General features: G+C 63.6%; 1 protein-coding gene across 4 annotated transcripts in view; it reads right to left on the reverse strand.

Annotated features, from left to right (window-relative positions):
• hhip (hedgehog interacting protein) overlaps positions 1–23,381 on the reverse strand; it is a 354,853-nt gene that overhangs the window by 309,629 nt on the left and 21,843 nt on the right. The gene's annotated exons all lie outside the window — the stretch shown is intronic.

Consider the following 23,381-nt stretch of genomic DNA (forward strand, 5'->3'; position numbering starts at 1 on the left):
TCTCGCCGCCTCTGCCTGGATTCGCTCTCTCACTGCCTCTGCCTGAACCTCTCTCGCTGCCTCTGCCTGGATTCCCTCTCTCACTGCCTCTGCCTGGATTACCTCTCTCACTGCCTCTGCCTGGATTACCTCTCTCACTGCCTCTGCCTGGATTCCCTCTCTCACTGCCTCTGCCTGGATTCCCTCTCTCACTGCCTCTGCCTGAACCTCTCTCACTGCCTCTGCCCGGATTCCCTCTCTCGCTGCCTCTGTCTGGATTCCCTCTCTCGCTGCCTCTGCCTGGATTCGCTCTCTCACTGCTTCTGCCTGAACCTCTCTCGCCGCCTCTGCCTGGATTCCCTCTCTCGCTGCCTCTGCCTGGATTCCCTCTCTCGCTGCCTCTGCCTGAACCTCTCTCACCGCCTCTGCCAGGATTCCCTCTCTCGCTGCCTCTGCCTGAACCTCTCTCGCCGCCTCTGCCTGGATTCGCTCTCTCTCTGCCTCTGCCTGAACCTCTCTCGCTGCCTCTGCCTGGATTCCCTCTCTCACTGCCTCTGCCTGGATTCGCTCTCTCACTGCCTCTGCCTGGATTCCCTCTCTCGCTGCCTCTGCCTGAACCTCTCTCACTGCCTCTGCCCGGATTCCCTCTCTCGCTGCCTCTGCCTGGATTCCCTCTCTCGCTGCCTCTGCCTGGATTCGCTCTCTCACTGCCTCTGCCTGAACCTCTCTCGCTGCCTCTGCCTGGATTCCCTCTCTCACTGCCTCTGCCTGGATTCCCTCTCTCGCTGCCTCTGCCTGAACCTCTCTCGCCGCCTCTGCCTGGATTCGCTCTCTCTCTGCCTCTGCCTGAACCTCTCTCGCTGCCTCTGCCTGGATTCCCTCTCTCACTGCCTCTGCCTGGATTCCCTCTCTCACTGCCTCTGCCTGGATTCCCTCTCTCGCTGCCTCTGCCTGAACCTCTCTCACTGCCTCTGCCCGGATTCCCTCTCTCGCTGCCTCTGCCTGGATTCCCTCTCTCGCTGCCTCTGCCTGGATTCGCTCTCTCACTGCCTCTGCCTGAACCTCTCTCGCCGCCTCTGCCTGGATTCCCTCTCTCGCTGCCTCTGCCTAAACCTCTCTCGCCGCCTCTGCCTGAACCTCTCTCGCCGCCTCTGCCTGGATTCGCTCTCTCACTGCCTCTGCCTGAACCTCTCTCGCTGCCTCTGCCTGGATTCCCTCTCTCACTGCCTCTGCCTGGATTCCCTCTCTCACTGCCTCCGCCTGGACCTCTCTCGCTGCCTCTGCCTGGATTCCCTCTCGCCGCCTCTGCCTGAACCTCTCTCGCCGCCTCTGCCTGAACCTCTTTCGCTGCCTCTGCCTGGATTCCCTCTCTCGCTGCCTCTGCCTGGATTCCCTCTCTCGCTGCCTCTGCCTGGATTCCCTCTCTCGCCGCCTCTGCCTGGATTCCCTCTCTCGCCGCCTCTGCCTGGATTCCCTCTCTCGCCGCCTCTGCCTGAACCTCTCTCGCCGCCTCTGCCTGGATTCCCTCTCTCGCCGCCTCTGCCTGGATTCCCTCTCTCGCCGCCTCTGCCTGGATTCCCTCTCTCGCTGCCTCTGCCTGGATTCCCTCTCTCGCTGCCTCTGCCTGGACCTCTCTCGCTGCCTCTGCCTGGATTCCCTCTCGCCGCCTCTGCCTGAACATCTCTCGCTGCCTCTGCCTGGATTCCCTCTCTCGCTGCCTCTGCCTGAACCTCTCTCGCTCCCTCTGACTGGATTCCCTCTCTCGCCGCCTCTGCCTCGATTCCCGCTCTCGCCGCCTCTGCCTGAACCTCTCTCGCCGCCTCTGCCTGGATTCCCTCTCTCGCTGCCTCTGCCTGAACCTCTCTCGCTGCCTCTGCCTGACCCTCTATCGCTGCCTCTGCCTGAACCTCTCTCGCTGCCTCTGCCTGAACCTCTCTCGCTGCCTCTGCCTTCATTCCCTCTCTCGCTGCCTCTGCCTGAACCTCTCTCGCCGCCACTGCCTGGATTCCCTCTCTCGCTGCCTCTGCCTGGATTCCCTCTCTCTCTGCCTCTGCCTGAACCTCTCTTGCCGCCTCTGCCTGGATTCCCTCTCTCGCTGCCTCTGCCTGAACGTCTCTCGCCGCCTCTGCCTGGATTCCCTCTTTCGCCGCCTCTGCCTGGATTCGCTCTCTCACGGCCTCTGCCTAGATTCCCTCTCTCGCTGCCTCTGCCTGAACCTCTCTCGCTGCCTCTGCCTGAACCTCTCTCGCTGCCTCTGCCTGGATTCCCTCTCTCGCTGCCTCTGCCTGGATTCCCTCTCTCGCTGCCTCTGCCTGTATTCCCTCTCTCGTTGCCTCTGCCTGAACCTCTCTCGCCGCCTCTGCCTGGATTCCCTCTCTCGCCGCCTCTGCCTGAACCTCTCTCGCCGCCTCTGCCTGGATTCCCTCTCTCGCTGCCTCTGCCTGAACCTCTCTCGCCGCCACTGCCTGGATTCCCTCTCTCGCCGCCTCTGCCTGAACCTCTCTCGCCGCCTCTGCCTGGATTCCCTCTCTCGCCGCCTCTGCCTGGATTCCCTCTCTCGCTGCCTCTGCCTGGATTCCCTCTCTCGCTGCCTCTGCCTGGATTCGCTCTCTCACTGCCTCTGCCTGGATTCCCTCTCTCACTGCCTCTGCCTGAACCTCTCTCACTGCCTCTGCCTGGATTCCCTCTCTTGCTGCCTCTGCCTGAACATCTCTCGCCGCCTCTGCCTGGATTCCCTCTCTCGCCGCCTCTGCCTGAACCTCTCTCGCCGCCTCTGCCTGGATTCCCTCTCTCGCCGCCTCTGCCTGGATTCCCTCTCTCGCTGCCTCTGCCTGGATTCCCTCTCTCGCTGCCTCTGCCTGAACCTCTCTCGCCGCCTCTGCCTGGATTCCCTCTCTCGCCGCCTCTGCCTGTACCTCTCTCGCCGCCTCTGCCTGGATTCCCTCTCTCGCCGCCTCTGCCTGGATTCCCTCTCTCGCTGCCTCTGCCTGGATTCCCTCTCTCGCTGCCTCTGCCTGGATTCCCTCTCTCACTGCCTCTGCCTGGATTCCCTCTCTCACTGCCTCTGCCTGAACCTCTCTCACTGCCTCTGCCTGGATTCCCTCTCTCGCTGCCTCTGCCTGAACATCTCTCGCCGCCTCTGACTGGATTCCCCCTCTCGCCGCCTCTGCCTGGATTCCCTCTCTCGCCGCCTCTGCCTGGATTCCCTCTCTTGCTGCCTCTGCCTGAACCTCTCTCGCCGCCTCTGCCTGGATTCCCTCTCTCGCCGCCTCTGCCTGGATTCCCTCTCTCGCTGCCTCTGCCTGGATTCCCTCTCTCGCCGCCTCTGCCTGGATTCCCTCTCTCGCTGCCTCTGCCTGAACCTCTCTCGCCGCCTCTGCCTGAACCTCTCTCGCCGCCTCTGCCTGGATTCGCTCTCTCACTGCCTCTGCCTGAACCTCTCTCGCTGCCTCTGCCTGGATTCCCTCTCTCACTGCCTCTGCCTGGATTACCTCTCTCACTGCCTCTGCCTGGATTACCTCTCTCACTGCCTCTGCCTGGATTCCCTCTCTCGCTGCCTCTGCCTGAACATCTCTCGCAGCCTCTGACTGGATTCCCCCTCTCGCCGCCTCTGCCTGGATTCCCTCTCTCGCCGCCTCTGCCTGGATTCCCTCTCTTGCTGCCTCTGCCTGAACCTCTCTCGCTGCCTCTGCCTGGATTCCCTCTCTCGCTGCCTCTGCCTGAACCTCTCTCACTGCCTCTGCCTGGATTCCCTCTCTCGCTGCCTCTGGCTGAACCTCTCTCGCCGCCTCTGCCTGGATTCCCTCTGTCGCCGCCTCTGCCTGGATTCCCTCTCTCGCCGCCTCTGCCTGGATTCCCTCTCTCGCTGCCTCAGCCTGGATCCCCTCTCTCGCTGTCTCTGCCTGGATTCCCTCTCTCGCCGCCTCTGCCTGGATTCCCTCTCTCGCTGCCTCTGCCTGGATTCCCTCTCTCGCCGCCTCTGCCTGGATTCCCTCTCTCGCCGCCTCTGCCTGGATTCCCTCTCTCGCTGCCTCTGCCTGGATTCCCCCTCTCGCCGCCTCTGCCTGGATTCCCTCTCGCCGCCTCTGCCTGAACCTCTCTCGCTGCCTCTGCCTGGATTCCCTCTCGCCGCCTCGGCCTGGATTCCCTCGCCGCCTCTGCCTGAACCTCTCTCGCTGCCTCTGCCTGGATTCCCTCTCGCCGCCTCTGCCTGAACCTCTCTCGCTGCCTCTTCCTGGATCCCCTCTCTCGCTGCCTCTGCCTGGATTCCCTCTCTCGCCGCCTCTGCCTGGATTCCCTCTCTCGCTGCCTCTGCCTGAACCTCTCTGCTGCCTCTGCCTGAACCTCTCTCGCCGCCTCTGCCTGGATTCCCTCTCTCGCTGCCTCTGCCTGGATTCCGTCTCTCGCCGCCTCTGCCTGGATTCCCTCTCTCGCCGCCTCTGCCCGGATTCCCTCTCTCGCTGCCTCTGCCCGGATTCCCTCTCTCGCCGCCTCTGCCCGGATCCCCTCTCTCGCTGCCTCTGCCTGGAGTCCCTCTCTCGCCGCCTCTGCCCGGATTCCCTCTCTCACTGCCTCTGCCCGGATTCCCTCTCTCGCCGCCTCTGCCTGGATTCCCTCTCTCGCTGCCTCTGCCTGAACCTCTCTCGCCGCCTCTGCCTGGATTCGCTCTCTCACTGCCTCTGCCTGAACCTCTCTCGCTGCCTCTGCCTGGATTCCCTCTCTCACTGCCTCTGCCTGGATTCCCTCTCTCACTGCCTCTGCCTGAACCTCTCTCACTGCCTCTGCCCGGATTCCCTCTCTCGCTGCCTCTGTCTGGATTCCCTCTCTCGCTGCCTCTGCCTGGATTCGCTCTCTCACTGCTTCTGCCTGAACCTCTCTCGCCGCCTCTGCCTGGATTCCCTCTCTCGCTGCCTCTGCCTGGATTCCCTCTCTCGCTGCCTCTGCCTGAACCTCTCTCACCGCCTCTGCCAGGATTCCCTCTCTCGCTGCCTCTGCCTGAACCTCTCTCGCCGCCTCTGCCTGGATTCGCTCTCTCTCTGCCTCTGCCTGAACCTCTCTCGCTGCCTCTGCCTGGATTCCCTCTCTCACTGCCTCTGCCTGGATTCGCTCTCTCACTGCCTCTGCCTGGATTCCCTCTCTCGCTGCCTCTGCCTGAACCTCTCTCACTGCCTCTGCCCGGATTCCGTCTCTCGCTGCCTCTGCCTGGATTCCCTCTCTCGCTGCCTCTGCCTGGATTCGCTCTCTCACTGCCTCTGCCTGAACCTCTCTCGCTGCCTCTGCCTGGATTCCCTCTCTCACTGCCTCTGCCTGGATTCCCTCTCTCGCTGCCTCTGCCTGAACCTCTCTCGCCGCCTCTGCCTGGATTCGCTCTCTCTCTGCCTCTGCCTGAACCTCTCTCGCTGCCTCTGCCTGGATTCCCTCTCTCACTGCCTCTGCCTGGATTCCCTCTCTCACTGCCTCTGCCTGGATTCCCTCTCTCACTGCCTCTGCCTGGATTCCCTCTCTCGCTGCCTCTGCCTGAACCTCTCTCACTGCCTCTGCCCGGATTCCCTCTCTCGCTGCCTCTGCCTGGATTCCGTCTCTCGCTGCCTCTTCCTGGATTCGCTCTCTCACTGCCTCTGCCTGAACCTCTCTCGCCGCCTCTGCCTGGATTCCCTCTCTCGCTGCCTCTGCCTAAACCTCTCTCGCCGCCTCTGCCTGAACCTCTCTCGCCGCCTCTGCCTGGATTCGCTCTCTCACTGCCTCTGCCTGAACCTCTCTCGCTGCCTCTGCCTGGATTCCCTCTCTCACTGCCTCTGCCTGGATTCCCTCTCTCACTGCCTCCGCCTGGACCTCTCTCGCTGCCTCTGCCTGGATTCCCTCTCGCCGCCTCTGCCTGAACCTCTCTCGCCGCCTCTGCCTGAACCTCTTTCGCTGCCTCTGCCTGGATTCCCTCTCTCGCTGCCTCTGCCTGGATTCCCTCTCTCGCTGCCTCTGCCTGGATTCCCTCTCTCGCCGCCTCTGCCTGGATTCCCTCTCTCGCCGCCTCTGCCTGGATTCCCTCTCTCGCCGCCTCTGCCTGAACCTCTCTCGCCGCCTCTGCCTGGATTCCCTCTCTCGCCGCCTCTGCCTGGATTCCCTCTCTCGCCGCCTCTGCCTGAACCTCTCTCGCCGCCTCTGCCTGGATTCCCTCTCTCGCTGCCTCTGCCTGAACCTCTCTTGCTGCCTCTGCCTGAACCTCTCTCGCTGCCTCTGCCTGAACCTCTCTCGCTGCCTCTGCCTTCATTCCCTCTCTCGCTGCCTCTGCCTGAACCTCTCTCGCCGCCACTGCCTGGATTCCCTCTCTCGCTGCCTCTGCCTGGATTCCCTCTCTCGCTGCCTCTGCCTGAACCTCTCTTGCCGCCTCTGCCTGGATTCCCTCTCTCGCTGCCTCTGCCTGAACGTCTCTCGCCGCCTCTGCCTGGATTCCCTCTTTTGCCGCCTCTGCCTGGATTCGCTCTCTCACGGCCTCTGCCTGGATTCCCTCTCTCGCTGCCTCTGCCTGAACCTCTCTCGCTGCCTCTGTCTGGATTCCCTCTCTCGCTGCCTCTGTCTGGATTCCCTCTCTCGCTGCCTCTGCCTGGATTCCCTCTCTCGCTGCCTCTGCCTGTATTCCCTCTCTCGTAGCCTCTGCCTGAACCTCTCTCGCCGCCTCTGCCTGGATTCCCTCTCTCGCCGCCTCTGCCTGAACATCTCTCGCCGCCTCTGCCTGGATTCCCTCTCTCGCTGCCTCTGCCTGAACCTCTCTCGCCGCCTCTGCCTGGATTCCCTCTCTCGCCGCCTCTGCCTGAACCTCTCTCGCCGCCTCTGCCTGGATTCCCTCTCTCGCCGCCTCTGCCTGGATTCCCTCTCTCGCCGCCTCTGCCTGGATTCCCTCTCTCGCTGCCTCTGCCTGGATTCCCTCTCTCGCTGCCTCCGCCTGGACCTCTCTCGCTGCCTCTGTCTGGATTCCCTCTCTCGCCGCCTCTGCCTGAACCTCTCTCGCCGCCTCTGCCTGAACCTCTCTCGCTGCCTCTGCCTGTATTCCCTCTCGCTGCCTCTGCCTGATCCTCTCTCGCTGCCTCTGCCTGAACCTCTCTCTCTGCCTCTGCCTGGATTCCCTCTCTCGCCGCCTCTGCCTGGATTCCCTCTCTCGCCGCCTCTGCCTGGATTCCCTCTCTCGCCGCCTCTGCCTGGATTCCCTCTCTCGCCGCCTCTGCCTGAACCTCTCTCGCCGCCTCTGCCTGAACCTCTCTCGCCGCCTCTGCCTGGATTCGCTCTCTCACTGCCTCTGCCTGAACCTCGCTCGCTGCCTCTGCCTGGATTCCCTCTCTCACTGCCTCTGCCTGGATTCCCTCTCTCACTGCCTCTGCCTGAACCTCTCTCACTGCCTCTGCCTGGATTCCCTCTCTCGCTGCCTCTGCCTGAACATCTCTCGCCGCCTCTGCCTGGATTCCCCCTCTCGCCGCCTCTACCTGGATTCCCTCTCTCGCCGCCTCTGCCTGGATTCCCTCGCTTGCTGCCTCTGCCTGAACCTCTCTCGCTGCCTCTGCCTGGATTCCCTCTCTCGCTGCCTCTGCCTGAACCTCTCTCACTGCCTCTGCCTGGATTCCCTCTCTCGCTGCCTCTGGCTGAACCTCTCTCGCCGCCTCTGCCTGGATTCCCTCTGTCGCCGCCTCTGCCTGGATTCCCTCTCTCGCCGCCTCTGCCTGGATTCCCTCTGTCGCTGCCTCTGCCAGGATTCCCTCTCTCGCCGCCTCTGCCTGGATTCCCTCTCTCGCTGCCTCAGCCTGGATCCCCTCTCTCGCTGTCTCTGCCTGGATTCCCTCTCTCGCCGCCTCTGCCTGGATTCCCTCTGTCGCTGCCTCTGCCTGGATTCCCTCTCTCACCGCCTCTGCCTGGATTCCCTCTCTCGCCGCCTCTGCCTGGATTTCCTCTCTCGCCGCCTCTGCCTGGATTCCCTCTCTCGCCGCCTCTGCCTGAACCTCTCTCGCCGCCTCTGCCTGGATTCCCTCTCTCGCCGCCTCTGCCTGGATTCCCTCTCTCGCCGCCTCTGCCTGGATTCCCTCTCTCACCGCCTCTGCCTGGATTCCCTCTCTCGCCGCCTCTGCCTGGATTCCCTCTCTCGCCGCCTCTGCCTGAACCTCTCTCGCCGCCTCTGCCTGGATTCCCTCTCTCGCCGCCTCTGCCTGGATTCCCTCTCTCGCCGCCTCTGCCTGAACCTCTCTCGCCGCCTCTGCCTGGATTCCCTCTCTCGCTGCCTCTGCCTGAACCTCTCTTGCTGCCTCTGCCTGAACCTCTCTCGCTGCCTCTGCCTGAACTCTCTCGCTGCCTCTGCCTTCATTCCCTCTCTCGCTGCCTCTGCCTGAACCTCTCTTGCCGCCTCTGCCTGGATTCCCTCTCTCGCTGCCTCTGCCTGAACGTCTCTCGCCGCCTCTGCCTGGATTCCCTCTTTCGCCGCCTCTGCCTGGATTCGCTCTCTCACGGCCTCTGCCTGGATTCCCTCTCTCGCTGCCTCTGCCTGAACCTCTCTCGCTGCCTCTGTCTGGATTCCCTCTCTCGCTGCCTCTGTCTGGATTCCCTCTCTCGCTGCCTCTGCCTGGATTCCCTCTCTCGCTGCCTCTGCCTGTATTCCCTCTCTCGTTGCCTCTGCCTGAACCTCTCTCGCCGCCTCTGCCTGGATTCCCTCTCTCGCCGCCTCTGCCTGAACATCTCTCGCCGCCTCTGCCTGGATTCCCTCTCTCGCTGCCTCTGCCTGAACCTCTCTCGCCGCCTCTGCCTGGATTCCCTCTCTCGCCGCCTCTGCCTGAACCTCTCTCGCCGCCTCTGCCTGGATTCCCTCTCTCGCCGCCTCTGCCTGGATTCCCTCTCTCGCTGCCTCTGCCTGGATTCCCTCTCTCGCTGCCTCCGCCTGGACCTCTCTCGCTGCCTCTGTCTGGATTCCCTCTCTCGCTGCCTCTGCCTGAACCTCTCTCGCCGCCTCTGCCTGAACCTCTCTCGCTGCCTCTGCCTGTATTCCCTCTCGCTGCCTCTGCCTGATCCTCTCTCGCTGCCTCTGCCTGAACCTCTCTCTCTGCCTCTGCCTGGATTCCCTCTCTCGCCGCCTCTGCCTGGATTCCCTCTCTCGCCGCCTCTGCCTGGATTCCCTCTCTCGCCGCCTCTGCCTGGATTCCCTCTCTCGCCGCCTCTGCCTGAACCTCTCTCGCCGCCTCTGCCTGAACCTCTCTCGCCGCCTCTGCCTGGATTCGCTCTCTCACTGCCTCTGCCTGAACCTCTCTCGCTGCCTCTGCCTGGATTCCCTCTCTCACTGCCTCTGCCTGGATTCCCTCTCTCACTGCCTCTGCCTGAACCTCTCTCACTGCCTCTGCCTGGATTCCCTCTCTCGCTGCCTCTGCCTGAACATCTCTCGCCGCCTCTGCCTGGATTCCCCCTCTCGCCGCCTCTACCTGGATTCCCTCTCTCGCCGCCTCTGCCTGGATTCCCTCGCTTGCTGCCTCTGCCTGAACCTCTCTCGCTGCCTCTGCCTGGATTCCCTCTCTCGCTGCCTCTGCCTGAACCTCTCTCACTGCCTCTGCCTGGATTCCCTCTCTCGCTGCCTCTGGCTGAACCTCTCTCTCCGCCTCTGCCTGGATTCCCTCTGTCGCCGCCTCTGCCTGGATTCCCTCTCTCGCCGCCTCTGCCTGGATTCCCTCTGTCGCTGCCTCTGCCAGGATTCCCTCTCTCGCCGCCTCTGCCTGGATTCCCTCTCTCGCTGCCTCAGCCTGGATCCCCTCTCTCGCTGTCTCTGCCTGGATTCCCTCTCTCGCCGCCTCTGCCTGGATTCCCTCTCTCGCTGCCTCTGCCTGGATTCCCTCTCTCACCGCCTCTGCCTGGATTCCCTCTCTCGCCGCCTCTGCCTGGATTTCCTCTCTCGCTGCCTCTGCCTGGATTCCCCCTCTCGCCGCCTCTGCCTGGATTCCCTCTCGCCGCCTCTGCCTGAACCTCTCTCGCTGCCTCTGCCTGGATTCCCTCTCGCCGCCTCTGCCTGAACCTCTCTCGCTGCCTCTTCCTGGATCCCCTCTCTCGCTGCCTCTGCCTGGATTCCCTCTCTCGCCGCCTCTGCCTGAACCTCTCTCGCTGCCTCTGCCTGGATTCCCTCTCTCACTGCCTCTGCCTGGATTCCCTCTCTCGTTGCCTCTGCCTGGATTCCCTCTCTCGCCGCCTCTGCCTGGATTCCCTCTCTCGCTGCCTCTGCCTGAACCTCTCTTGCTGCCTCTGCCTGAACCTCTCTCGCTGCCTCTGCCTGAACCTCTCTCGCTGCCTCTGCCTTCATTCCCTCTCTCGCTGCCTCTGCCTGAACCTCTCTCGCCGCCACTGCCTGGATTCCCTCTCTCGCTGCCTCTGCCTGGATTCCCTCTCTCGCTGCCTCTGCCTGAACCTCTCTTGCCGCCTCTGCCTGGATTCCCTCTCTCGCTGCCTCTGCCTGAACGTCTCTCGCCGCCTCTGCCTGGATTCCCTCTTTCGCCGCCTCTGCCTGGATTCGCTCTCTCACGGCCTCTGCCTGGATTCCCTCTCTCGCTGCCTCTGCCTGAACCTCTCTCGCTGCCTCTGTCTGGATTCCCTCTCTCGCTGCCTCTGTCTGGATTCCCTCTCTCGCTGCCTCTGCCTGGATTCCCTCTCTCGCTGCCTCTGCCTGTATTCCCTCTCTCGTTGCCTCTGCCTGAACCTCTCTCGCCGCCTCTGCCTGGATTCCCTCTCTCGCCGCCTCTGCCTGAACATCTCTCGCCGCCTCTGCCTGGATTCCCTCTCTCGCTTCCTCTGCCTGAACCTCTCTCGCCGCCTCTGCCTGGATTCCCTCTCTCGCCGCCTCTGCCTGAACCTCTCTCGCCGCCTCTGCCTGGATTCCCTCTCTCGCCGCCTCTGCCTGGATTCCCTCTCTCGCCGCCTCTGCCTGGATTCCCTCTCTCGCTGCCTCTGCCTGGATTCCCTCTCTCGCTGCCTCCGCCTGGACCTCTCTCGCTGCCTCTGTCTGGATTCCCTCTCTCGCTGCCTCTGCCTGAACCTCTCTCGCCGCCTCTGCCTGAACCTCTCTCGCTGCCTCTGCCTGTATTCCCTCTCGCTGCCTCTGCCTGATCCTCTCTCGCTGCCTCTGCCTGAACCTCTCTCTCTGCCTCTGCCTGGATTCCCTCTCTCGCCGCCTCTGCCTGGATTCCCTCTCTCGCCGCCTCTGCCTGGATTCCCTCTCTCGCCGCCTCTGCCTGGATTCCCTCTCTCGCCGCCTCTGCCTGAACCTCTCTCGCCGCCTCTGCCTGAACCTCTCTCGCCGCCTCTGCCTGGATTCGCTCTCTCACTGCCTCTGCCTGAACCTCTCTCGCTGCCTCTGCCTGGATTCCCTCTCTCACTGCCTCTGCCTGGATTCCCTCTCTCACTGCCTCTGCCTGAACCTCTCTCACTGCCTCTGCCTGGATTCCCTCTCTCGCTGCCTCTGCCTGAACATCTCTCGCCGCCTCTGCCTGGATTCCCCCTCTCGCCGCCTCTACCTGGATTCCCTCTCTCGCCGCCTCTGCCTGGATTCCCTCGCTTGCTGCCTCTGCCTGAACCTCTCTCGCTGCCTCTGCCTGGATTCCCTCTCTCGCTGCCTCTGCCTGAACCTCTCTCACTGCCTCTGCCTGGATTCCCTCTCTCGCTGCCTCTGGCTGAACCTCTCTCGCCGCCTCTGCCTGGATTCCCTCTGTCGCCGCCTCTGCCTGGATTCCCTCTCTCGCCGCCTCTGCCTGGATTCCCTCTGTCGCTGCCTCTGCCAGGATTCCCTCTCTCGCCGCCTCTGCCTGGATTCCCTCTCTCGCTGCCTCAGCCTGGATCCCCTCTCTCGCTGTCTCTGCCTGGATTCCCTCTCTCGCCGCCTCTGCCTGGATTCCCTCTCTCGCTGCCTCTGCCTGGATTCCCTCTCTCACCGCCTCTGCCTGGATTCCCTCTCTCGCCGCCTCTGCCTGGATTTCCTCTCTCGCCGCCTCTGCGTGGATTCCCTCTCTCGCCGCCTCTGCCTGAACCTCTCTCGCCGCCTCTGCCTGGATTCCCTCTCTCGCCGCCTCTGCCTGGATTCCCTCTCTCGCCGCCTCTGCCTGGATTCCCTCTCTCGCCGCCTCTGCCTGGATTCCCTCTCTCGCCGCCTCTGCCTGGATTCCCTCTCTCGCCGCCTCTGCCTGAACCTCTCTCGCCGCCTCTGCCTGGATTCCCTCTCTCGCCGCCTCTGCCTGGATTCCCTCTCTCGCCGCCTCTGCCTGAACCTCTCTCGCCGCCTCTGCCTGGATTCCCTCTCTCGCTGCCTCTGCCTGAACCTCTCTTGCTGCCTCTGCCTGAACCTCTCTCGCTGCCTCTGCCTGAACTCTCTCGCTGCCTCTGCCTTCATTCCCTCTCTCGCTGCCTCTGCCTGAACCTCTCTTGCCGCCTCTGCCTGGATTCCCTCTCTCGCTGCCTCTGCCTGAACGTCTCTCGCCGCCTCTGCCTGGATTCCCTCTTTCGCCGCCTCTGCCTGGATTCGCTCTCTCACGGCCTCTGCCTGGATTCCCTCTCTCGCTGCCTCTGCCTGAACCTCTCTCGCTGCCTCTGTCTGGATTCCCTCTCTCGCTGCCTCTGTCTGGATTCCCTCTCTCGCTGCCTCTGCCTGGATTCCCTCTCTCGCTGCCTCTGCCTGTATTCCCTCTCTCGTTGCCTCTGCCTGAACCTCTCTCGCCGCCTCTGCCTGGATTCCCTCTCTCGACGCCTCTGCCTGAACATCTCTCGCCGCCTCTGCCTGGATTCCCTCTCTCGCTGCCTCTGCCTGAACCTCTCTCGCCGCCTCTGCCTGGATTCCCTCTCTCGCCGCCTCTGCCTGAACCTCTCTCGCCGCCTCTGCCTGGATTCCCTCTCTCGCCGCCTCTGCCTGGATTCCCTCTCTCGCTGCCTCTGCCTGGATTCCCTCTCTCGCTGCCTCCGCCTGGACCTCTCTCGCTGCCTCTGTCTGGATTCCCTCTCTCGCTGCCTCTGCCTGAACCTCTCTCGCCGCCTCTGCCTGAACCTCTCTCGCTGCCTCTGCCTGTATTCCCTCTCGCTGCCTCTGCCTGATCCTCTCTCGCTGCCTCTGCCTGAACCTCTCTCTCTGCCTCTGCCTGGATTCCCTCTCTCGCCGCCTCTGCCTGGATTCCCTCTCTCGCCGCCTCTGCCTGGATTCCCTCTCTCGCCGCCTCTGCCTGGATTCCCTCTCTCGCCGCCTCTGCCTGAACCTCTCTCGCCGCCTCTGCCTGAACCTCTCTCGCCGCCTCTGCCTGGATTCGCTCTCTCACTGCCTCTGCCTGAACCTCTCTCGCTGCCTCTGCCTGGATTCCCTCTCTCACTGCCTCTGCCTGGATTCCCTCTCTCACTGCCTCTGCCTGAACCTCTCTCACTGCCTCTGCCTGGATTCCCTCTCTCGCTGCCTCTGCCTGAACATCTCTCGCCGCCTCTGCCTGGATTCCCCCTCTCGCCGCCTCTACCTGGATTCCCTCTCTCGCCGCCTCTGCCTGGATTCCCTCGCTTGCTGCCTCTGCCTGAACCTCTCTCGCTGCCTCTGCCTGGATTCCCTCTCTCGCTGCCTCTGCCTGAACCTCTCTCACTGCCTCTGCCTGGATTCCCTCTCTCGCTGCCTCTGGCTGAACCTCTCTCTCCGCCTCTGCCTGGATTCCCTCTGTCGCCGCCTCTGCCTGGATTCCCTCTCTCGCCGCCTCTGCCTGGATTCCCTCTGTCGCTGCCTCTGCCAGGATTCCCTCTCTCGCCGCCTCTGCCTGGATTCCCTCTCTCGCTGCCTCAGCCTGGATCCCCTCTCTCGCTGTCTCTGCCTGGATTCCCTCTCTCGCCGCCTCTGCCTGGATTCCCTCTCTCGCTGCCTCTGCCTGGATTCCCTCTCTCACCGCCTCTGCCTGGATTCCCTCTCTCGCCGCCTCTGCCTGGATTTCCTCTCTCGCTGCCTCTGCCTGGATTCCCCCTCTCGCCGCCTCTGCCTGGATTCCCTCTCGCCGCCTCTGCCTGAACCTCTCTCGCTGCCTCTGCCTGGATTCCCTCTCGCCGCCTCTGCCTGAACCTCTCTCGCTGCCTCTTCCTGGATCCCCTCTCTCGCTGCCTCTGCCTGGATTCCCTCTCTCGCCGCCTCTGCCTGAACCTCTCTCGCTGCCTCTGCCTGGATTCCCTCTCTCACTGCCTCTGCCTGGATTCCCTCTCTCGTTGCCTCTGCCTGGATTCCCTCTCTCGCCGCCTCTGCCTGGATTCCCTCTCTCGCTGCCTCTGCCTGAACCTCTCTGCTGCCTCTGCCTGAACCTCTCTCGCTGCCTCTGCCTGGATTCCCTCTCTCGCTGCCTCTGCCTGGATTCCGTCTCTCGCCGCCTCTGCCTGGATTCCCTCTCTCGCCGCCTCTGCCTGAACATCTCTCGCCGCCTCTGCCTGGATTCCCTCTCTCGCTTCCTCTGCCTGAACCTCTCTCGCCGCCTCTGCCTGGATTCCCTCTCTCGCCGCCTCTGCCTGAACCTCTCTCGCCGCCTCTGCCTGGATTCCCTCTCTCGCCGCCTCTGCCTGGATTCCCTCTCTCGCCGCCTCTGCCTGGATTCCCTCTCTCGCTGCCTCTGCCTGGATTCCCTCTCTCGCTGCCTCCGCCTGGACCTCTCTCGCTGCCTCTGTCTGGATTCCCTCTCTCGCTGCCTCTGCCTGAACCTCTCTCGCCGCCTCTGCCTGAACCTCTCTCGCTGCCTCTGCCTGTATTCCCTCTCGCTGCCTCTGCCTGATCCTCTCTCGCTGCCTCTGCCTGAACCTCTCTCTCTGCCTCTGCCTGGATTCCCTCTCTCGCCGCCTCTGCCTGGATTCCCTCTCTCGCCGCCTCTGCCTGGATTCCCTCTCTCGCCGCCTCTGCCTGGATTCCCTCTCTCGCCGCCTCTGCCTGAACCTCTCTCGCCGCCTCTGCCTGAACCTCTCTCGCCGCCTCTGCCTGGATTCGCTCTCTCACTGCCTCTGCCTGAACCTCTCTCGCTGCCTCTGCCTGGATTCCCTCTCTCACTGCCTCTGCCTGGATTCCCTCTCTCACTGCCTCTGCCTGAACCTCTCTCACTGCCTCTGCCTGGATTCCCTCTCTCGCTGCCTCTGCCTGAACATCTCTCGCCGCCTCTGCCTGGATTCCCCCTCTCGCCGCCTCTACCTGGATTCCCTCTCTCGCCGCCTCTGCCTGGATTCCCTCGCTTGCTGCCTCTGCCTGAACCTCTCTCGCTGCCTCTGCCTGGATTCCCTCTCTCGCTGCCTCTGCCTGAACCTCTCTCACTGCCTCTGCCTGGATTCCCTCTCTCGCTGCCTCTGGCTGAACCTCTCTCGCCGCCTCTGCCTGGATTCCCTCTGTCGCCGCCTCTGCCTGGATTCCCTCTCTCGCCGCCTCTGCCTGGATTCCCTCTGTCGCTGCCTCTGCCAGGATTCCCTCTCTCGCCGCCTCTGCCTGGATTCCCTCTCTCGCTGCCTCAGCCTGGATCCCCTCTCTCGCTGTCTCTGCCTGGATTCCCTCTCTCGCCGCCTCTGCCTGGATTCCCTCTCTCGCTGCCTCTGCCTGGATTCCCTCTCTCACCGCCTCTGCCTGGATTCCCTCTCTCGCCGCCTCTGCCTGGATTTCCTCTCTCGCCGCCTCTGCGTGGATTCCCTCTCTCGCCGCCTCTGCCTGAACCTCTCTCGCCGCCTCTGCCTGGATTCCCTCTCTCGCCGCCTCTGCCTGGATTCCCTCTCTCGCCGCCTCTGCCTGGATTCCCTCTCTCGCCGCCTCTGCCTGGATTCCCTCTCTCGCCGCCTCTGCCTGGATTCCCTCTCTCGCCGCCTCTGCCTGAACCTCTCTCGCCGCCTCTGCCTGGATTCCCTCTCTCGCCGCCTCTGCCTGGATTCCCTCTCTCGCCGCCTCTGCCTGAACCTCTCTCGCCGCCTCTGCCTGGATTCCCTCTCTCGCTGCCTCTGCCTGAACCTCTCTTGCTGCCTCTGCCTGAACCTCTCTCGCTGCCTCTGCCTGAACTCTCTCGCTGCCTCTGCCTTCATTCCCTCTCTCGCTGCCTCTGCCTGAACCTCTCTTGCCGCCTCTGCCTGGATTCCCTCTCTCGCTGCCTCTGCCTGAACGTCTCTCGCCGCCTCTGCCTGGATTCCCTCTTTCGCCGCCTCTGCCTGGATTCGCTCTCTCACGGCCTCTGCCTGGATTCCCTCTCTCGCTGCCTCTGCCTGAACCTCTCTCGCTGCCTCTGTCTGGATTCCCTCTCTCGCTGCCTCTGTCTGGATTCCCTCTCTCGCTGCCTCTGCCTGGATTCCCTCTCTCGCTGCCTCTGCCTGTATTCCCTCTCTCGTTGCCTCTGCCTGAACCTCTCTCGCCGCCTCTGCCTGGATTCCCTCTCTCGACGCCTCTGCCTGAACATCTCTCGCCGCCTCTGCCTGGATTCCCTCTCTCGCTGCCTCTGCCTGAACCTCTCTCGCCGCCTCTGCCTGGATTCCCTCTCTCGCCGCCTCTGCCTGAACCTCTCTCGCCGCCTCTGCCTGGATTCCCTCTCTCGCCGCCTCTGCCTGGATTCCCTCTCTCGCTGCCTCTGCCTGGATTCCCTCTCTCGCTGCCTCCGCCTGGACCTCTCTCGCTGCCTCTGTCTGGATTCCCTCTCTCGCTGCCTCTGCCTGAACCTCTCTCGCCGCCTCTGCCTGAACCTCTCTCGCTGCCTCTGCCTGTATTCCCTCTCGCTGCCTCTGCCTGATCCTCTCTCGCTGCCTCTGCCTGAACCTCTCTCTCTGCCTCTGCCTGGATTCCCTCTCTCGCCGCCTCTGCCTGGATTCCCTCTCTCGCCGCCTCTGCCTGGATTCCCTCTCTCGCCGCCTCTGCCTGGATTCCCTCTCTCGCCGCCTCTGCCTGAACCTCTCTCGCCGCCTCTGCCTGAACCTCTCTCGCCGCCTCTGCCTGGATTCGCTCTCTCACTGCCTCTGCCTGAACCTCTCTCGCTGCCTCTGCCTGGATTCCCTCTCTCACTGCCTCTGCCTGGATTCCCTCTCTCACTGCCTCTGCCTGAACCTCTCTCACTGCCTCTGCCTGGATTCCCTCTCTCGCTGCCTCTGCCTGAACATCTCTCGCCGCCTCTGCCTGGATTCCCCCTCTCGCCGCCTCTACCTGGATTCCCTCTCTCGCCGCCTCTGCCTGGATTCCCTCGCTTGCTGCCTCTGCCTGAACCTCTCTCGCTGCCTCTGCCTGGATTCCCTCTCTCGCTGCCTCTGCCTGAACCTCTCTCACTGCCTCTGCCTGGATTCCCTCTCTCGCTGCCTCTGGCTGAACCTCTCTCTCCGCCTCTGCCTGGATTCCCTCTGTCGCCGCCTCTGCCTGGATTCCCTCTCTCGCCGCCTCTGCCTGGATTCCCTCTGTCGCTGCCTCTGCCAGGATTCCCTCTCTCGCCGCCTCTGCCTGGATTCCCTCTCTCGCTGCCTCAGCCTGGATCCCCTCTCTCGCTGTCTCTGCCTGGATTCCCTCTCTCGCCGCCTCTGCCTGGATTCCCTCTCTCGCTGCCTCTGCCTGGATTCCCTCTCTCACCGCCTCTGCCTGGATTCCCTCTCTCGCCGCCTCTGCCTGGATTTCCTCTCTCGCTGCCTCTGCCTGGATTCCCCCTCTCGCCGCCTCTGCCTGGATTCCCTCTCGCCGCCTCTGCCTGAACCTCTCTCGCTGCCTCTGCCTGGATTCCCTCTCGCCGCCTCTGCCTGAACCTCTCTCGCTGCCTCTTCCTGGATCCCCTCTCTCGCTGCCTCTGCCTGGATTCCCTCTCTCGCCGCCTCTGCCTGAACCTCTCTCGCTGCCTCTGCCTGGATTCCCTCTCTCACTGCCTCTGCCTGGATTCCCTCTCTCGTTGCCTCTGCCTGGATTCCCTCTCTCGCCGCCTCTGCCTGGATTCCCTCTCTCGCTGCCTCTGCCTGAACCTCTCTGCTGCCTCTGCCTGAACCTCTCTCGCTGCCTCTGCCTGGATTCCCTCTCTCGCTGCCTCTGCCTGGATTCCGTCTCTCGCCGCCTCTGCCTGGATTCCCTCTCTCGCCGCCTCTGCCCGGATTCCCTCTCTCGCTGCCTCTGCCCGGATTCCCTCTCTCGCCGCCTCTGCCTGGATTCCCTCTCTCGCCGCCTCTGCCCGGATTCCCTCTCTCACTGCCTCTGCCCGGATTCCCTCTCTCGCCGCCTCTGCCTGGATTCCCTCTCTCGCTGCCTCTGCCTGAACCTCTCTCGCCGCCTCTGCCTGGATTCGCTCTCTCACTGCCTCTGCCTGAACCTCTCTCGCTGCCTCTGCCTGGATTCCCTCTCTCACTGCCTCTGCCTGGATTCCCTCTCTCACTGCCTCTGCCTGAACCTCTCTCACTGCCTCTGCCCGGATTCCCTCTCTCGCTGCCTCTGTCTGGATTCCCTCTCTCGCTGCCTCTGCCTGGATTCGCTCTCTCACTGCCTCTGCCTGAACCTCTCTCACCGCCTCTGCCTGGATTCCCTCTCTCGCTGCCTCTGCCTGAACCTCTCTCGCCGCCTCTGCCTGGATTCGCTCTCTCACTGCCTCTGCCTGAACCTCTCTCGCTGCCTCTGCCTGGATTCCCTCTCTCACTGCCTCTGCCTGGATTCCCTCTCTCACTGCCTCTGCCTGGATTCCCTCTCTCACTGCCTCCGCCTGGACCTCTCTCGCTGCCTCTGCCTGGATTCCCTCTCGCCGCCTCTGCCTGAACCTCTCTCGCCGCCTCTGCCTGAACCTCTTTCGCTGCCTCTGCCTGGATTCCCTCTCTCGCTGCCTCTGCCTGGATTCCCTCTCTCGCTGCCTCTGCCTGGATTCCCTCTCTCGCCGCCTCTGCCTGGATTCCCTCTCTCGCCGCCTCTGCCTGGATTCCCTCTCTCGCCGCCTCTGCCTGAACCTCTCTCGCCGCCTCTGCCTGGATTCCCTCTCTCGCCGCCTCTGCCTGGATTCCCTCTCTCGCCGCCTCTGCCTGAACCTCTCTCGCCGCCTCTGCCTGGATTCCCTCTCTCGCTGCCTCTGCCTGAACCTCTCTTGCTGCCTCTGCCTGAACCTCTCTCGCTGCCTCTGCCTGAACCTCTCTCGCTGCCTCTGCCTTCATTCCCTCTCTCGCTGCCTCTGCCTGAACCTCTCTCGCCGCCACTGCCTGGATTCCCTCTCTCGCTGCCTCTGCCTGGATTCCCTCTCTCGCTGCCTCTGCCTGAACCTCTCTTGCCGCCTCTGCCTGGATTCCCTCTCTCGCTGCCTCTGCCTGAACGTCTCTCGCCGCCTCTGCCTGGATTCCCTCTTTCGCCGCCTCTGCCTGGATTCGCTCTCTCACGGCCTCTGCCTGGATTCCCTCTCTCGCTGCCTCTGCCTGAACCTCTCTCGCTGCCTCTGTCTGGATTCCCTCTCTCGCTGCCTCTGTCTGGATTCCCTCTCTCGCTGCCTCTGCCTGGATTCCCTCTCTCGCTGCCTCTGCCTGTATTCCCTCTCTCGTTGCCTCTGCCTGAACCTCTCTCGCCGCCTCTGCCTGGATTCCCTCTCTCGCCGCCTCTGCCTGAACCTCTCTCACTGCCTCTGCCTGGATTCCCTCTCTCGCTGCCTCTGGCTGAACCTCTCTCGCCGCCTCTGCCTGGATTCCCTCTGTCGCCGCCTCTGCCTGGATTCCCTCTCTCGCCGCCTCTGCCTGGATTCCCTCTGTCGCTGCCTCTGCCAGGATTCCCTCTCTCGCCGCCTCTGCCTGGATTCCCTCTCTCGCTGCCTCAGCCTGGATCCCCTCTCTCGCTGTCTCTGCCTGGATTCCCTCTCTCGCCGCCTCTGCCTGGATTCCCTCTGTCGCTGCCTCTGCCTGGATTCCCTCTCTCACCGCCTCTGCCTGGATTCCCTCTCTCGCCGCCTCTGCCTGGATTTCCTCTCTCGCCGCCTCTGCCTGGATTCCCTCTCTCGCCGCCTCTGCCTGAACCTCTCTCGCCGCCTCTGCCTGGATTCCCTCTCTCGCCGCCTCTGCCTGGATTCCCTCTCTCGCCGCCTCTGCCTGGATTCCCTCTCTCGCCGCCTCTGCCTGGATTCCCTCTCTCGCCGCCTCTGCCTGGATTCCCTCTCTCGCCGCCTCTGCCTGAACCTCTCTCGCCGCCTCTGCCTGGATTCCCTCTCTCGCCGCCTCTGCCTGGATTCCCTCTCTCGCCGCCTCTGCCTGAACCTCTCTCGCCGCCTCTGCCTGGATTCCCTCTCTCGCTGCCTCTGCCTGAACCTCTCTTGCTGCCTCTGCCTGAACCTCTCTCGCTGCCTCTGCCTGAACTCTCTCGCTGCCTCTGCCTTCATTCCCTCTCTCGCTGCCTCTGCCTGAACCTCTCTTGCCGCCTCTGCCTGGATTCCCTCTCTCGCTGCCTCTGCCTGAACGTCTCTCGCCGCCTCTGCCTGGATTCCCTCTTTCGCCGCCTCTGCCTGGATTCGCTCTCTCACGGCCTCTGCCTGGATTCCCTCTCTCGCTGCCTCTGCCTGAACCTCTCTCGCTGCCTCTGTCTGGATTCCCTCTCTCGCTGCCTCTGTCTGGATTCCCTCTCTCGCTGCCTCTGCCTGGATTCCCTCTCTCGCTGCCTCTGCCTGTATTCCCTCTCTCGTTGCCTCTGCCTGAACCTCTCTCGCCGCCTCTGCCTGGATTCCCTCTCTCGCCGCCTCTGCCTGAACATCTCTCGCCGCCTCTGCCTGGATTCCCTCTCTCGCTGCCTCTGCCTGAACCTCTCTCGCCGCCTCTGCCTGGATTCCCTCTCTCGCCGCCTCTGCCTGAACCTCTCTCGCCGCCTCTGCCTGGATTCCCTCTCTCGCCGCCTCTGCCTGGATTCCCTCTCTCGCTGCCTCTGCCTGGATTCCCTCTCTCGCTGCCTCCGCCTGGACCTCTCTCGCTGCCTCTGTCTGGATTCCCTCTCTCGCTGCCTCTGCCTGAACCTCTCTCGCCGCCTCTGCCTGAACCTCTCTCGCTGCCTCTGCCTGTATTCCCTCTCGCTGCCTCTGCCTGATCCTCTCTCGCTGCCTCTGCCTGAACCTCTCTCTCTGCCTCTGCCTGGATTCCCTCTCTCGCCGCCTCTGCCTGGATTCCCTCTCTCGCCGCCTCTGCCTGGATTCCCTCTCTCGCCGCCTCTGCCTGGATTCCCTCTCTCGCCGCCTCTGCCTGAACCTCTCTCGCCGCCTCTGCCTGAACCTCTCTCGCCGCCTCTGCCTGGATTCGCTCTCTCACTGCCTCTGCCTGAACCTCTCTCGCTGCCTCTGCCTGGATTCCCTCTCTCACTGCCTCTGCCTGGATTCCCTCTCTCACTGCCTCTGCCTGAACCTCTCTCACTGCCTCTGCCTGGATTCCCTCTCTCGCTGCCTCTGCCTGAACATCTCTCGCCGCCTCTGCCTGGATTCCCCCTCTCGCCGCCTCTACCTGGATTCCCTCTCTCGCCGCCTCTGCCTGGATTCCCTCGCTTGCTGCCTCTGCCTGAACCTCTCTCGCTGCCTCTGCCTGGATTCCCTCTCTCGCTGCCTCTGCCTGAACCTCTCTCACTGCCTCTGCCTGGATTCCCTCTCTCGCTGCCTCTGGCTGAACCTCTCTCTCCGCCTCTGCCTGGATTCCCTCTGTCGCCGCCTCTGCCTGGATTCCCTCTCTCGCCGCCTCTGCCTGGATTCCCTCTGTCGCTGCCTCTGCCAGGATTCCCTCTCTCGCCGCCTCTGCCTGGATTCCCTCTCTCGCTGCCTCAGCCTGGATCCCCTCTCTCGCTGTCTCTGCCTGGATTCCCTCTCTCGCCGCCTCTGCCTGGATTCCCTCTCTCGCTGCCTCTGCCTGGATTCCCTCTCTCACCGCCTCTGCCTGGATTCCCTCTCTCGCCGCCTCTGCCTGGATTTCCTCTCTCGCTGCCTCTGCCTGGATTCCCCCTCTCGCCGCCTCTGCCTGGATTCCCTCTCGCCGCCTCTGCCTGAACCTCTCTCGCTGCCTCTGCCTGGATTCCCTCTCGCCGCCTCTGCCTGAACCTCTCTCGCTGCCTCTTCCTGGATCCCCTCTCTCGCTGCCTCTGCCTGGATTCCCTCTCTCGCCGCCTCTGCCTGAACCTCTCTCGCTGCCTCTGCCTGGATTCCCTCTCTCACTGCCTCTGCCTGGATTCCCTCTCTCGTTGCCTCTGCCTGGATTCCCTCTCTCGCCGCCTCTGCCTGGATTCCCTCTCTCGCTGCCTCTGCCTGAACCTCTCTTGCTGCCTCTGCCTGAACCTCTCTCGCTGCCTCTGCCTGAACCTCTCTCGCTGCCTCTGCCTTCATTCCCTCTCTCGCTGCCTCTGCCTGAACCTCTCTCGCCGCCACTGCCTGGATTCCCTCTCTCGCTGCCTCTGCCTGGATTCCCTCTCTCGCTGCCTCTGCCTGAACCTCTCTTGCCGCCTCTGCCTGGATTCCCTCTCTCGCTGCCTCTGCCTGAACGTCTCTCGCCGCCTCTGCCTGGATTCCCTCTTTCGCCGCCTCTGCCTGGATTCGCTCTCTCACGGCCTCTGCCTGGATTCCCTCTCTCGCTGCCTCTGCCTGAACCTCTCTCGCTGCCTCTGTCTGGATTCCCTCTCTCGCTGCCTCTGTCTGGATTCCCTCTCTCGCTGCCTCTGCCTGGATTCCCTCTCTCGCTGCCTCTGCCTGTATTCCCTCTCTCGTTGCCTCTGCCTGAACCTCTCTCGCCGCCTCTGCCTGGATTCCCTCTCTCGCCGCCTCTGCCTGAACATCTCTCGCCGCCTCTGCCTGGATTCCCTCTCTCGCTTCCTCTGCCTGAACCTCTCTCGCCGCCTCTGCCTGGATTCCCTCTCTCGCCGCCTCTGCCTGAACCTCTCTCGCCGCCTCTGCCTGGATTCCCTCTCTCGCCGCCTCTGCCTGGATTCCCTCTCTCGCCGCCTCTGCCTGGATTCCCTCTCTCGCTGCCTCTGCCTGGATTCCCTCTCTCGCTGCCTCCGCCTGGACCTCTCTCGCTGCCTCTGTCTGGATTCCCTCTCTCGCTGCCTCTGCCTGAACCTCTCTCGCCGCCTCTGCCTGAACCTCTCTCGCTGCCTCTGCCTGTATTCCCTCTCGCTGCCTCTGCCTGATCCTCTCTCGCTGCCTCTGCCTGAGTCTCTCTCTCTGCCTCTGCCTGGATTCCCTCTCTCGCCGCCTCTGCCTGGATTCCCTCTCTCGCCGCCTCTGCCTGGATTCCCTCTCTCGCCGCCTCTGCCTGGATTCCCTCTCTCGCCGCCTCTGCCTGAACCTCTCTCGCCGCCTCTGCCTGAACCTCTCTCGCCGCCTCTGCCTGGATTCGCTCTCTCACTGCCTCTGCCTGAACCTCTCTCGCTGCCTCTGCCTGGATTCCCTCTCTCACTGCCTCTGCCTGGATTCCCTCTCTCACTGCCTCTGCCTGAACCTCTCTCACTGCCTCTGCCT

Source organism: Hemitrygon akajei, chromosome 4, assembly GCF_048418815.1.
Source record: "Hemitrygon akajei chromosome 4, sHemAka1.3, whole genome shotgun sequence".
Taxonomy (NCBI): domain Eukaryota; kingdom Metazoa; phylum Chordata; class Chondrichthyes; order Myliobatiformes; family Dasyatidae; genus Hemitrygon; species Hemitrygon akajei.